The 12,484-nt window shown below is 40.5% G+C and overlaps 1 protein-coding gene and 1 long non-coding RNA gene across 3 annotated transcripts in view; one reads left to right on the forward strand and one right to left on the reverse strand.

Annotated features, from left to right (window-relative positions):
* The window catches only part of RASGEF1A (RasGEF domain family member 1A), a 148,887-nt gene that overhangs the window by 55,751 nt on the left and 80,652 nt on the right, over positions 1 to 12,484 (reverse strand). The gene's annotated exons all lie outside the window — the stretch shown is intronic.
* The window catches only part of LOC125693164 (uncharacterized), a 31,316-nt gene continuing 20,101 nt past the window's right edge, over positions 1,270 to 12,484 (forward strand). The window contains exons 1-2 of the long non-coding RNA XR_007377005.1: positions 1,270 to 1,328; positions 1,896 to 1,963. This is a non-coding gene — a long non-coding RNA (uncharacterized LOC125693164). The remainder of the gene's footprint in view (positions 1,329 to 1,895; positions 1,964 to 12,484) is intronic.

Raw genomic sequence — 12,484 nt, forward strand, 5'->3', positions numbered from 1 at the left:
TTTCCATTTACAGTCTCATCTAGAGCATTGGCATCCATTGGCTTTAAAAACATATTGCTCTGGACTGGGATACTAGATTTATCTGAGCTTATATGCAGACAGCTGGTTTATCTTTACTGATAATAAGGGTACTGTGATAACTGAACTCTGGGATCTGCAAGTTTAGGTCTTTGAATAAGAAGCACTGTTACAGTCTGTCATTGCTGAGTCGAGAAAAATGTGCAAGATTCTTTGCCTTTTTTGAATATTCTGCTATTGTTTGCAGCAAGATAAAAATTCAAAATAACACTCCTGCTAACAATGAAGTAATAGTTTCATTCAAACACCACCAGCATGTATTATCTTGTTCCCATCCTTTTCTATTCAAGTGAGGTTGGCTAGGTGCCTGAAGGAAGAAGGTCCATGTTTGTGGGTGGTAACTTGGTGTAAAGAGACTTGCTAGCTCTGTTAAAGTTGTATGGATATTGATTTGTGTCTATGTATGCATATATACTACCTACATATATGTTCATTACTAAAAAAATCTGCGTAGAGTTTTCAGTAATCTCATTTGGATTAACTAAATGTACCTTGGTGTTTTTACTTGTGAAATGCTGGTGGTGATCACGATGTAGGGGCAGAAAAGAGTAGGATACGATATCAACCACAGTTTAGATTTTCTTAGTCACTCAGAAATATAGCTTGAAGTGAGCCTAACACCGATTGCACAAGTATTTAGCAGTAAATCAGTCCTTGAGAAGTACCCACAGCTCAAGCCCTGGAAATACCCGTTGGTGGGTTGTTGCCTGTTGGTTTTTCCAACGGAGATGCACTGGTCTCTGGAGAGAAACATGGCAGCAGCACAGGCTGGGGAGAGTGGAAAGATTAGCAGAGTGTTTGAAGCTAATATTGCTGCCTTTTGAGGAGCATCACAATGCGGTGCTGGAGTGGTCTCTGTAAGATTTCTATCTTGGAAGTATGATGTCAAATACATGAAATCTTCTACTCCACCACGTGTGGCAATGCAGAGGATAAAGAAATGATAGGGAGAAAAAAATTCTGCATCCAGAGTTTGAGATGTCTCTTAACATGTTTGAATTAAAGAAATGCTTATGCCTTTATTATTCCTGTCTGCCCTTGGGTAGTGGGAATGCTGTCACTGCTTGAAACATTGATGGAGCATCTGGTGGGAGGGCAGGGCCAACCCAGGGGAGCTCAGGTGCATACAATGTATCTGAGTCACCAGAAGGTCTGGGGCCAGAATACACCCCTTCCCAGACCTCATTTAAGTGGCAGTGGAGGTGAGGGTGTTTTGCTGGAGATCTCTTCCTACCTGAGGGTTTCCAAAAGTAAGTAGCTTTTTTTTCCTTTCCTTTTTTTTTTTTTTTTTTCCCCCCTATATGCACAGTACTGTATTTGGGTTTGTCCTCATTTTCTGCAGCCAAAGGCTTTGCCTCCCTGCTTTTATCATTGCATTTTCCACCATGTTGTAGAATTACATCTTGTAACTGATCATCCAGAATGGTAGATGTTAGCTGAATGGCTATTGCTCGTTGTCCCTTGTCTTCCAACCCAAAATAGATTCTTTGTGCATTTGGCATATAGAATACTAACTTGATCACCTTGTTTTGCTCTTCTGTGTGTTATGTTAGGATATCTTAAAAACACAAAACAAGTAGGAAATAAGCCAACAAAATCAACACATTCTTTTGGCTTGCAATGTGTCAAGGAAAAGTGCTCACTTTGTTCTGACAGTGTATTTTTTTTCTTTAGAAGGTGTTGCTACCATGCATATTTTGATATCTTGTAATGAATAATGAATGGTAAACCTTGCTGAAGATGCTTTAAGTTGCTCTTGATAGCTGTCTCGGGGAATTAAATTGGTGAAATCTGCCTTTTTTTTTTTTAAAATACAGTTTCTATTCTGGGTAATGAAGGAAAGCCTTTACATCTGACCAGCCCTGGGTTACTGCTATTTGGGAAAGTAAGTGCATGTTTTTTCCACCTCTCTTTGGGCGTATGTTGTGTGGGTGGGCAGCAGGGGTTGATCCCACATGGCCAACCGTTCCATCCTTGTTGCCTTTCCGAAAAGTGTTTACAAGGCTGTGGCTCTGGCCCTGCTTGCTGCCCACCAGCCCTTCAGGGAATGGGTGAACCACAGAGCATATAGCCTGTGGTGGTTGCAGACTGAGATGTCTGATTTGGGACTTCTGCACAACATTTGAGACCTTCTGTTGTTACAAAATGCTGTGAGAAAGCTGTTTGCTTTTGGATTGTTTGGTTAGCTTCCTACTGACACTGTACTGAAATGGTTGGCTGAAAAATGTGCTCAGTGCTGGGAATCGATAGGAAGTGCCAAAACACAAGGCTAGGAGAATGGGGAATGGAGGCTCTGGAGGGGCTTGGGAGAGTTGCTTTTCTTGGGGTTGCTGCATGTATTCACCTCCTGTGAACTATGGTTTCCAGCGTGAAACAACTCCTTTACTCCTTGTCACTTGAGTTCAGCTGTTTTGCTAATGGTTGGAAGAGTAAAAATTAAAAAAAATTAGAAAAAGGATTTAGTGATGGATTCCAGGTCCCTAACTTTCCCAGGCATTTGATACAGTCTCTATACACATAAATCTTGATGTGACTTCTGGTGCAGTAAGACTGCAGTATGAAAACATAGGTAATGAATATTGATAATCCCTGTTCTTTATTTATGTTCCATTCAGTTATTTATCCTCAATATTTTTGTCCAGCTGTTCCTAGTTACACCAGTGCATTTCATAGATATGTGTAATAATCCTGGTGCATTACTGATTTGCTTTTATAGCTCCATTTCTCACTTGCTAACTGTCACTGCAAAGATATTTTACTTGGACACTTATGAAAGTGAAATATCTGACTTTGCTGTTAACTGAAGTTGAATTTTTTTGGCTGCCTAGCAGAGTTGGCTGTAGCATGAAGCACGTTTTTCCTGCAACTCAGACTGATAAATTAGACATTATAACTCAGCAAATTAATAGAAGCAAAGAGAAGTAGATTGATTCAAATTCATACAACTGTTTTCAAAAACCAAGACTGTCTGGCTGCCTTTTTGCCCAAAAGTAGATGTTGAGTAGTGAGGTGGTTTTACTCTCTGGGTTGAAAAGCCTGTTTGTTATCCAGCTTACACTTCTATGAGTTTGTTCTACCTGGGCAGTCTGAGTTGAAGGATAATGGGTCTGGTCGGATGATTGTAGGAAGGTGTCCCTGTCATAGCACCCAGGAGAAGAGCTTTGTTCCCAGCCTTGGCATAGAGGCCAAGGAGTAACTGAGCAGGACAGCCCTTGCCAGCTTAGAGGTGATACCCAGCAGGAGGGCAGGGTGTGTAAGGGCAAAGTGGTCTTGGGATGTCTGTGCCTTGTCTGTCTGTTGGCTAAATGGGCTACTTTACTCACTAGAGCCATCAGCTGGTCCCTTCCCATATGGGTTATAATTTACTTTGAAATACAACAGAAAATTATTCTTATCAGCTTTGGGAAGGCCACAGGTGCAAAAGAGAGGAAAGTGCAAGAATATTTGTTATATTCTGCTTCTATTGAGAGAGATAACAACCACTTAGGATCATTTTATGTGCTGGCTTGAATGACAATTTGTAGTTGATGTGAAGTAAACTCTGATGAGAAACGTCACAGCCATTTTTGGTGTTTGATGCTTCACAAAGGCATTCCACAAGCGCATTTAAAAGGATTTTTTACAGAGCTGATGAAATGTAGTCTGTAAATGGTCCATGACTGAAAACAACATGCTTGGGTTTTATTAATTATGAATTTCCCATAAACAAAAATATGTGGTTTTAATATTAAGCCCTGTGAAGGGAGCCGTAAAACGTGCTGCACAATGATGGTGTGGTAGTTTAACCCCCTTTTGTCCGGACTTCTAGAGCCAGCACACTGGGATGATCCTGCCAATTGTTTTAAGTAGGTTTACAACTTGAAGTAGTCGTGTTTTGCCAAGTTGTGTGAGTACATACTGAAAACACAAAGTGCTGGTCCAACCAAGTGCTGTTCCGTATATAGTTTTAGCCTGGTAAGTCATTACCTTATGTAGCTTGCTACAACCTTGCTGCTGTAAAGCATTAACAGTGTTTGTACCTCCACATCTTTTGTCTAATTCCTTTATAAATGCATTTTCTAATCACACGTATTTAGCTATAGACTAGTAAATACTTTATCTCCACCAAACATTTCACTTCTGTGTGAAGGGCCCTCCACAGTAAATAAAAGGTATAGAACAGAGTCTTCCCTGTTATTCTCCACACCAGTGCTTTGTCTGGAAACCTCATGGGTTCATTCATTGAACTCCAGAACCACCTGGCAGTGATGAAGCAGAGAGCATACCCTACAGTTTGCACACAAAGCAGTAACTGGACATGAGAAATAATGGGGAATGAATAAATCTCAAAAGCATAACTGTCAGCTGAACATCTACATGAAATTACTGACTGTGTGGCAGGGTTCTCTTGTTTTCTGTCATATAGCTTGTTCTTTTGGAAAGAAATGAAAGATGGAAAGGTTTGAAATAAGCATTGTATCTCATACTGTTTGTGCAAGTAAAGCTGAACGTAAACAGGTGCTCACAGGAACTTTGTTTGCATTGACCTGATTAAAAATAGCTGCTTTCACAGTGCAATAAGTACAAATAAACACAGTATTTGATACTTCATATTTGATACCAGGCACAGATGGGAGAGCTGCCTGCAATGTGTGCAGGTAAAACTTGTGTGCAGGGTGTGGAGCCAGGAGCAAGTGCTCTGCTTCTCCAATTGCCCAAATCTTTAAAGAAGTTAGGAAGACACTGAGGTCTGTGGAAATCCAGGCAGTGCTTTGGATGAAATGGCTAGCTAATGGCACAAAGAAATCCTGGCAGTGTATTAATTATAATGGGATTTGATTGTTATGGCTCTGAAATGCTGCATAGCATGAGTCAGTCCTTAGGAAACGTGCCTGCTGGGAAACCAGCAACTTAAATGCAGCCCATTTGGCATCTGCTGATATTTCTGTACTTGCAGATAATTGGGAATTTGGAAGAAAGCTAATTTTTTCTCTGAGCTGGATTAAGCTAATAAACTAGCTCTTCTTTGGTTTAAAATCTTAAGCTGAATTGGTTTCTGTTCAAGGTGAGGAGTGAAATTGAAAACATACAGAGAGGGAACTACTGCTAACCGTAGTTGCTGACTGATCGTCTTATTTCAGATGTAATTTCCATTATGTGGGTTAATTAGTTGTCAGAAGAAAAGAAACCAACTGAAAATCACTTGTAGGCCTCCATGTTACACCCAAGTCTTGTTAGGACTTAAGTCTCATTACTCTCTCCCAAACAACCTCAGCTAACGCTGCGCCTTAAATACTATAATGTATTCTTGTAAGTCATTTCTCTCCTGCATCTAGAAATAGATTAAATGAAAGGAGGACTTCCTTAATCCCAAGGGATTACTTACTGCAGCACCAGATCAGATTTGGGAAGAAAACAGATTTGTCTCTGTGTTTTTTGGTGGACATTATTTGGAACCATTTTCAAATATGAAAATAATGCTGTCCCGAGGAAGATTGCTGAACGTTCTCATGTTACTAGGGGCTCCTGCTGCAAGGAGCCTCTGCCTATTCCTCACGCCTCTTTTCCTTTTCTGATGCCCAGTGGTGAGTTCAGTCCTGCATTCTTCAAAGTTTGCACTCTGATCAAGATTTTGTGGTGCTCAGGGACATGGTTTAGCAGAGGGCTGTTAGAATTAGGGCAGTGTATTGCAGTTGGACTTGGTGATGTTTAAGTTTTTTTCCAACCTGAGCAATTCTATGATTCCATGTGAATGCATGCTCTGAGCAAATGAGTTGGTAGGAACAAGTCAATAGCTTCATATATTTGATATTGATATTCTGTGCTGCAAATATAGTGATTCTTCCTTTATAGCTTCCATTTTCCTGCCCTTACAAACCCCTAATGTTACAGGGTCATTGAGAACAATTAATGCTGTTGGCTTCATGGAAGTATTTTACTCATTGGAAGAGGAGGTTTGGTGCTTTTTACACAATCCAGTTGTATTTCCCAAAACACTTTTTTCACTTCTGCTTCTGTGTTCTGGGTGCTGCAAGTTGTCTCTTTACTTTCCAAAGTCTAGCTTGAGCCCAGAATCCCTCTTGATTTGAACATATCAAAAAGAAAGGCATCATTGCCTCTCCTGTCTTTCATGCAGCATAAGATATTCCTTTCATTTTCTATCAGAACAGCTTTTCGTTTCTGTGCAGTATTACATAATGGACTCAACCATGATATTTTTTCACAAGTGTTGCTGTGTAGGCTGCCAAATCTGCACAATGTGCTTGTCCTCCACATTTTAAAAATGAATGCTACATTCTCTTTAATCCAGTGGATTCACTTTGCACTCCTTGCATCCCAAATGCACTTATCTCAGTAACCACTTCAGCCAATCCTTTAAGAATTATAATATCTATAACATCTTCAGGTCTTTCTAACTTCTCCAAGTCTTCTGAGCAGATTCTGAATCACATTGCTTCTATGTTAGTTTTTCTTTTGACCACCGTCAACATTTTCGTAGCGTTTGTGTAGTGACTGTTTCATTTTTTTCTATGGAAGCCATCAGCTTTATGACTCCATGGCAATAACCATCCCCCAAACAGCAACCAAGACTGTTAAGACAGCCCATGGGGCACAGATACCCTAGGTTTCCCTGTGTTCTACAAAGTAATTTGTGGTCAGAGCTTTTCAAGTGCTCTGTTGTTTATACAGACGGTTTGCTTGTTTCTGGAGCAATGGTTATATTCATTCATTGTTTTTAACTTCAGGGTTGGGGGCAAGTTTAAAAAAAAAATATATATATATATAAAATTGAATTGCCCTGTGAGTCTTTAGTCCTAATGATTGGTTAAGCAACTTCTGGTTTGCAACAGAAACATTTGGAGACTTTTAAAAAACGTGGCTTTCACAAAAATGTGTCAGACCGCAGAAAATATTTTCCTCTTTGGATATCTTTGAAGTGTGCACGTCCTGATATCTGTGTGGAGTTATCAGAGTTTTTTCCAGAATTTTTGAAGCCTTATACTCTCGAGCTTTTCCTTTCCCTAGGAAAATTTGAGCATTAAAGATGGAATAGTTGTACATGCCAGTCTACCAAGGGGAGCTACTTTCAAATAACAGTGATGCAGTTCGTTTTAAGCTAATAAATCTGTCTTACTGTTGCTTTTCTTGTCAAAAGTGCTCATGAATGTGACATCAGTGGAGTTGCTTAGAGCTTAGTGTGGGTTAAGATGCTGTGTGTGCAAGGAACTCATTCCACCATAGGTGAAACTAAGCCTTTGTGCTGTAAGATACATTGCTAGTTGCCTCAACACAATTTGAAAGGTTACGAGTTTGTTCCATAGGTGACCAAACCTGGTTCCTATGTTAGAAAATTAGGCAGGTATGGCAAAGTTTATAGAGATCTAGAAGCAACTATCTGTTATCACTTAAAGAGATGATCCATTTAAGCTACTTCATATTTGTTTAACAACATAACTCCTTTATCTCAGTTTCTGTCCAAGCATGTCTGGCCTAGTGCTGTCCTTATTGAAACATGTTCTTAATAGCAAGAGTGTCAAGCAGGTATCTTTTTTTCCCTGTTCTCCTTCCTGTTTTCCAATGTACACAATTCCTGTGTTGCTGGAATTACAGAAAAGGGGCTAATAGGTTTTAAAAATCTTGCTTGGAGGTTTATTAGCTATTGCTAACATGAGTGTATTCCATTAGAAACCATTTGACTGATTTTGCTGCTTCACTCATGGTGAAAATTGGTCTTAATTTTTTTAGTTTCGTTGATTCCTTTCTCTTGAAATACCCACTTATCCAAGTGTTATATGGCCCTGTGTATCAGCAAGTGACTTGGTGTTATGCTGTTTGTTTGGGAAATATCCTGTTTTACTCATGTAGACAGACAGTAACATAATTTGTCTTGATTAGGATTCTAGTATTTCCTGCTCAAGGGATAAAACCTCTTGGATCACTGTACACCAGCAAACTCCCTATCCTTTCACAATTTCAGCTATGTAAACATATTTCCTCGGAGCTCCCGGAATCTAAATATTTTTAAAGCAATTCAGTGATTACAATAAACAAAGAAAAGAAACATGTAAATTGTGCTGACTTCAGGATAATTCTAGGATCAGCCTGAGGTCTCCAAAGAACTGTTCTAACCTGAGGGACTAGATTTCTCTCCAGACTATTTATTTTAAATTCTTTTGTGGCTAATTACAGCTATCTTTGCTGTCTTGGCTTGTCTGCGTTTTATTTTCAGTAGCCAGTGCATGCTGGAGAAATGCATTAGGCTGTGTGTCAAGTCAGCCATAGGAGCAAAGGTGGCATTTGTGGAGGAATTGTCCAAGATGAGAGAAACCCTGGTGAGGACAAAAGCAGTCTGCTTTCCCAGGGTTCAAAAACAGTAAGAAATGAATGTGGAAGTTCAAGTATTTTGATGTCTACTAAGCAAGGAGAAGCTCACTGATTTCAAGTAGCCAGAGCAGCTGAATGGCCTGGCCGAAGTAGTCTCTGGGCTATAAAGGTTGAGTCCCTTCCTTGTTTAAAATGAATTAATAGCAACAGTCTGAGTTTGTAAGCGTGTCCTGCCCAAACGTTTTCTCAACAAGAAATTCAGAATCGGGTAAGAATCATTTCACTCTTTTTTTTTTCCCCCCAATATTATTCACTTGAACAATTGAGCTTTCCTTCTGTCAGCAGTTAATGAATGCATGAAGAAGCTATTTTTGTAGCTGTTCTGAGGTGTTAGGAAATCTGAAGTACATTGCACATTTCTGCTTAGAGAAAAGCACGGGAAGATGTCAGAAGGCAGTTCAGTGTTTTTCAAAGAGATTTTTACCTTCATTTAGAAAGCTTTTACATATCTTTAAGCTTTTTCACAGAGTCACTCAACAGTTTTTGTAATAAAACACTGAACAGGAAAATGTGCCGAGTAGAACCCCTGCATGCTTCTAAGTTAGCTGCTGCATCTCTATCGGTTTCTCAAGCATTTGCTTTTTGAAGCCAAACAGTGTTTTTTGGGTGGGGGGGGGGGGGCTTTGAAGCCACCGACTGAGACAGGAGGCATTTAAAAGAGTCCGTAGAACAGGGACTGAACCAAACAGTGAACTGATGACTGGTTTGCCCAGTGCTGCCAGCTGTGCATGCAGGGACCAGCAGGCAGTTATAGGGTAGGAAGGTTGGATCACAACACTCCAGAGGGTGAAGTCAGAATTATATAGACCTCTTTAATCACAGCTTTCCCTAACTTCGGAGTACTTCTGTGTGCAATGATTATTAAAATCATTCGACAGCCTTAACTTTTTCCCTAACACAGTCTTTTGACTGAAATCTTACATGCCTTCTTTTCTTTCTTTGTAACATGCAAAATAGATGTTCCATTTTTGCTCAGTAGTAATTTCTTCCAGATTTCCCAGTTAAATTGAATGGCAAAGAATAAGAAGTCAGGGAACTGTGACCTATGCTGCAGAAAAATTACTGTGTAAGATCCTGAAATATGTGCATGTATCTTTGATTCAGGTATGTTTGCATGTATAAGTGATCAAGAAAGTAGATCCTTGTTACTGTATATTATTTCAGTCACTATAATTAGTCATCCATCTTCTCCCTCCTCTCTTCTTCCCCCTCCCCCAACAACTTTAGATTGCTTTGGAATGAGAGATGTCACTGAAGCACATGTAATGTGGGGAGACTTCAATGCAAATTCCTCACATTTTTCAGGGGAGGAGATTTTTTTGGTTGCATCTTTATCTTTGAAAATGTTGCAGTTTGTTTAATGTTTTTATTGTTTGGGATTGTGTGCTGAAAAATAAATGCACAATAAGTGTCCTCACTGTTGCAGCATTTTTTTCCCAGCAATTAAACATAGAGACTTCCAATATCAAGATGTTACAAAAACTCCTATAGAAAGAGCTTCTTTAACAGTCTTGGTTTCCTTAATTGTCAGGCTAAAGTGCTATAAATTCTATGTCATATTATGAGCTTATTTCCTTAAATTTCTTTAGTGAGGTATGTTAACATACTGGAATTTCTGCAATGGCTGGTAACGGGAAGGAGTTTCCACAAATAGTTGCTTGTAGGTAGGAGGAAGGTGACTCTCATTTGTCTCTGTGATGTTCTGGAGAAGCAATTTATTTTGGAGTAACAGCATTGCTGGCCAAAGGGAAGGCAACTGAGAGAAGTCCTCATCCTGGACTTGTACAAGGCCTTTGTCATGGTCCCGGACCACATCTTTATCTCTGACATAGAGTGATGGATTTGAAGGGTAGACTAGTAGGTGGATAAGGAATTGGTTGGAAGGTCAGAGCCAGAGGGTTGTGATCAATTTGTGAATCAAAACTCTGATTTCAGGTGATGAGTGGTGTCCCCCAGGGCTCTGTCTCGGGACCAGTAGTCTTTAACATCTTTATCTATGACATAGATGGTGGGATTGTGTGCACCCTCAGCAAATTTGCTAATGACACCTAGCTGAGTGTTGCGGTTGATGTAGCAGAAGGAAGGGATGCCATCCAAAGGGACCTTGAGCGACTCAAAATGTGTGCCCACATGAACCTAATGAGGCACAACAAAGCAAAGTACAAGGCTTTGCACTTGGATCAGGGTAATCCCAGATATGTATACGGTCTGGGAGAAGAACTCCTTGAGAGTAGTCTGCTGAGAAAGACTTACAGGTCCTGGCAGATTAAAAGCTTTACATGGGCCAGCAGTGCGTGCTTGCAGCCCAGAATGCCAATGGTCTCCTGGGCTATACATCAGAAGAGGAGTGGCCAGCAGGGAGAGGTGATTGTCCCTTTCTACTCTGCCCTCGTGAGGCCCTATCTGCAGTACTGCATCTAGGTTTGGGGCATGCATGGCAGAAAAAGAGTCAAGGTTTTGGAGAGGGTCCAGAGAGGGCCCACAAAAATGAAAGGAGGGCTGGAGCACCTCTCCTGTGAAGACAGGATGAAGAAGCTGGGCTTGTTGAGTCTGGAGAAGAGAAGGATGTGGGGAAATCTTATTGCAGCCTTCTAATATTTAAAGGGAGTTCATAAACAGAAGGGAAGTCAACTTTTTACATGGTTAGATAGTGACAGGACTAGGGTGAATGACTTGAAACTAAAGGAGTGAAGATTTAGATGTCAAGGGGAAGCTTATCACTGATTGAGCAGTGAGGTGTTGGAACAGGTTGTCCAGTTTTTCCAGATGCCCCATCCCTGGAGGTGTTCAAGGTCTGGTTGGATGGGACTCTGAACACCCTGATCTAGGTCTTGATCTAGTGGTTGACAACCCTGCCTGAGGCAGGGCGGTTGGAACTTGATGACCCTTGAGCCATTCTTTGAGAGGTTCTTGCTTTGGGCTGTTATGTGCTACAGAGTCATCTGATTTATCTGCTGAGGATTTGTTTCTTGCTGAACTCCAGTATTTATAGTTAGGCCTGGATGTTACTGTAGGGGAAGAGAGAGTGTTAATGGTATAAAAGGTGTCTTGTGTGGAAAAGAACCATTAGGATTCTTGGGGGTTTGAGAGCCTTAAACTCTGCTTTGAGGGAGGAAAGTTGGGGTCATCTTCAAATCTCCAAATATGTTCCTGCTTCTGCCACATGGAACTTCCTTCCTCTGCCATGAGTTCCTCCTTTCTACTCTTTTACTTCCAGAGACTTTTGGAAGAAGCTCTCAATTAAGACCCTGAAAAAATTACCCGCTGTACTCCAAGATTACTTTACTGTCATGTAAAAATGAGCTGAAATTATATTACTGCTCTACATCTCTGTGCCTCAGCAAACATGGGTGTGAGAGCACATGAATGCAAAAGGAGTTGGAAACTTTCTTTTCCGGCAGCTGCTGGCAGTCTGTTGAGGGCTGCCATTGGAAAGAAGTTCACTTAAAGGAAGGAGAAGAAAGCAGTAATGCATTATTTCCCTTAAAAATCCTCTGAGATTCATTTAGAGCTGTGACTGCTCCTGAATGATGCTGTGGAGCTGGAAATAATAATTAGCAGCAGGACTGAGCCAGTTTTCAATGTGTTGGCATTCCTGGAGTATCCATTAGGCAGCAGGTCACTTCAGCAGCAATGTCAATATTTAATGCAGCACTTCAGTGACAAATCACTCAAGTTTGCTTTTGGATCAGACTTTTCTTTTTTAGAAGCTGTTATTTAGAGTGGGGCAGAATTTTAATTTCAGTCTGTGCAATTTAGATTCTGCTCTGGTTAACACCAGAGCAGTAACAACCCTTTCTTGAGGCACTCTGTCCATTAACTGCTCATTTTTCAAGGAGGATACAATGCTGTTCCAGGTTGAGATGACAAAATCATTTATTTCCTTAGGTTTAACTGTTGCTTGCACATAAGCGATCATCCAGCCTTCTCTCTATTAGGCCAACAGTGTTGTCATTAAATGAGTACCAGGCTTGAAATCAATCATGTCCATTGCTGACAAGGAAGCTGAGTTGCTGTTATCATGTAGAGAAGGAAAGTAGCA

Source organism: Lagopus muta, chromosome 5 (assembly GCF_023343835.1).
Source record: "Lagopus muta isolate bLagMut1 chromosome 5, bLagMut1 primary, whole genome shotgun sequence".
NCBI lineage: Eukaryota > Metazoa > Chordata > Aves > Galliformes > Phasianidae > Lagopus > Lagopus muta.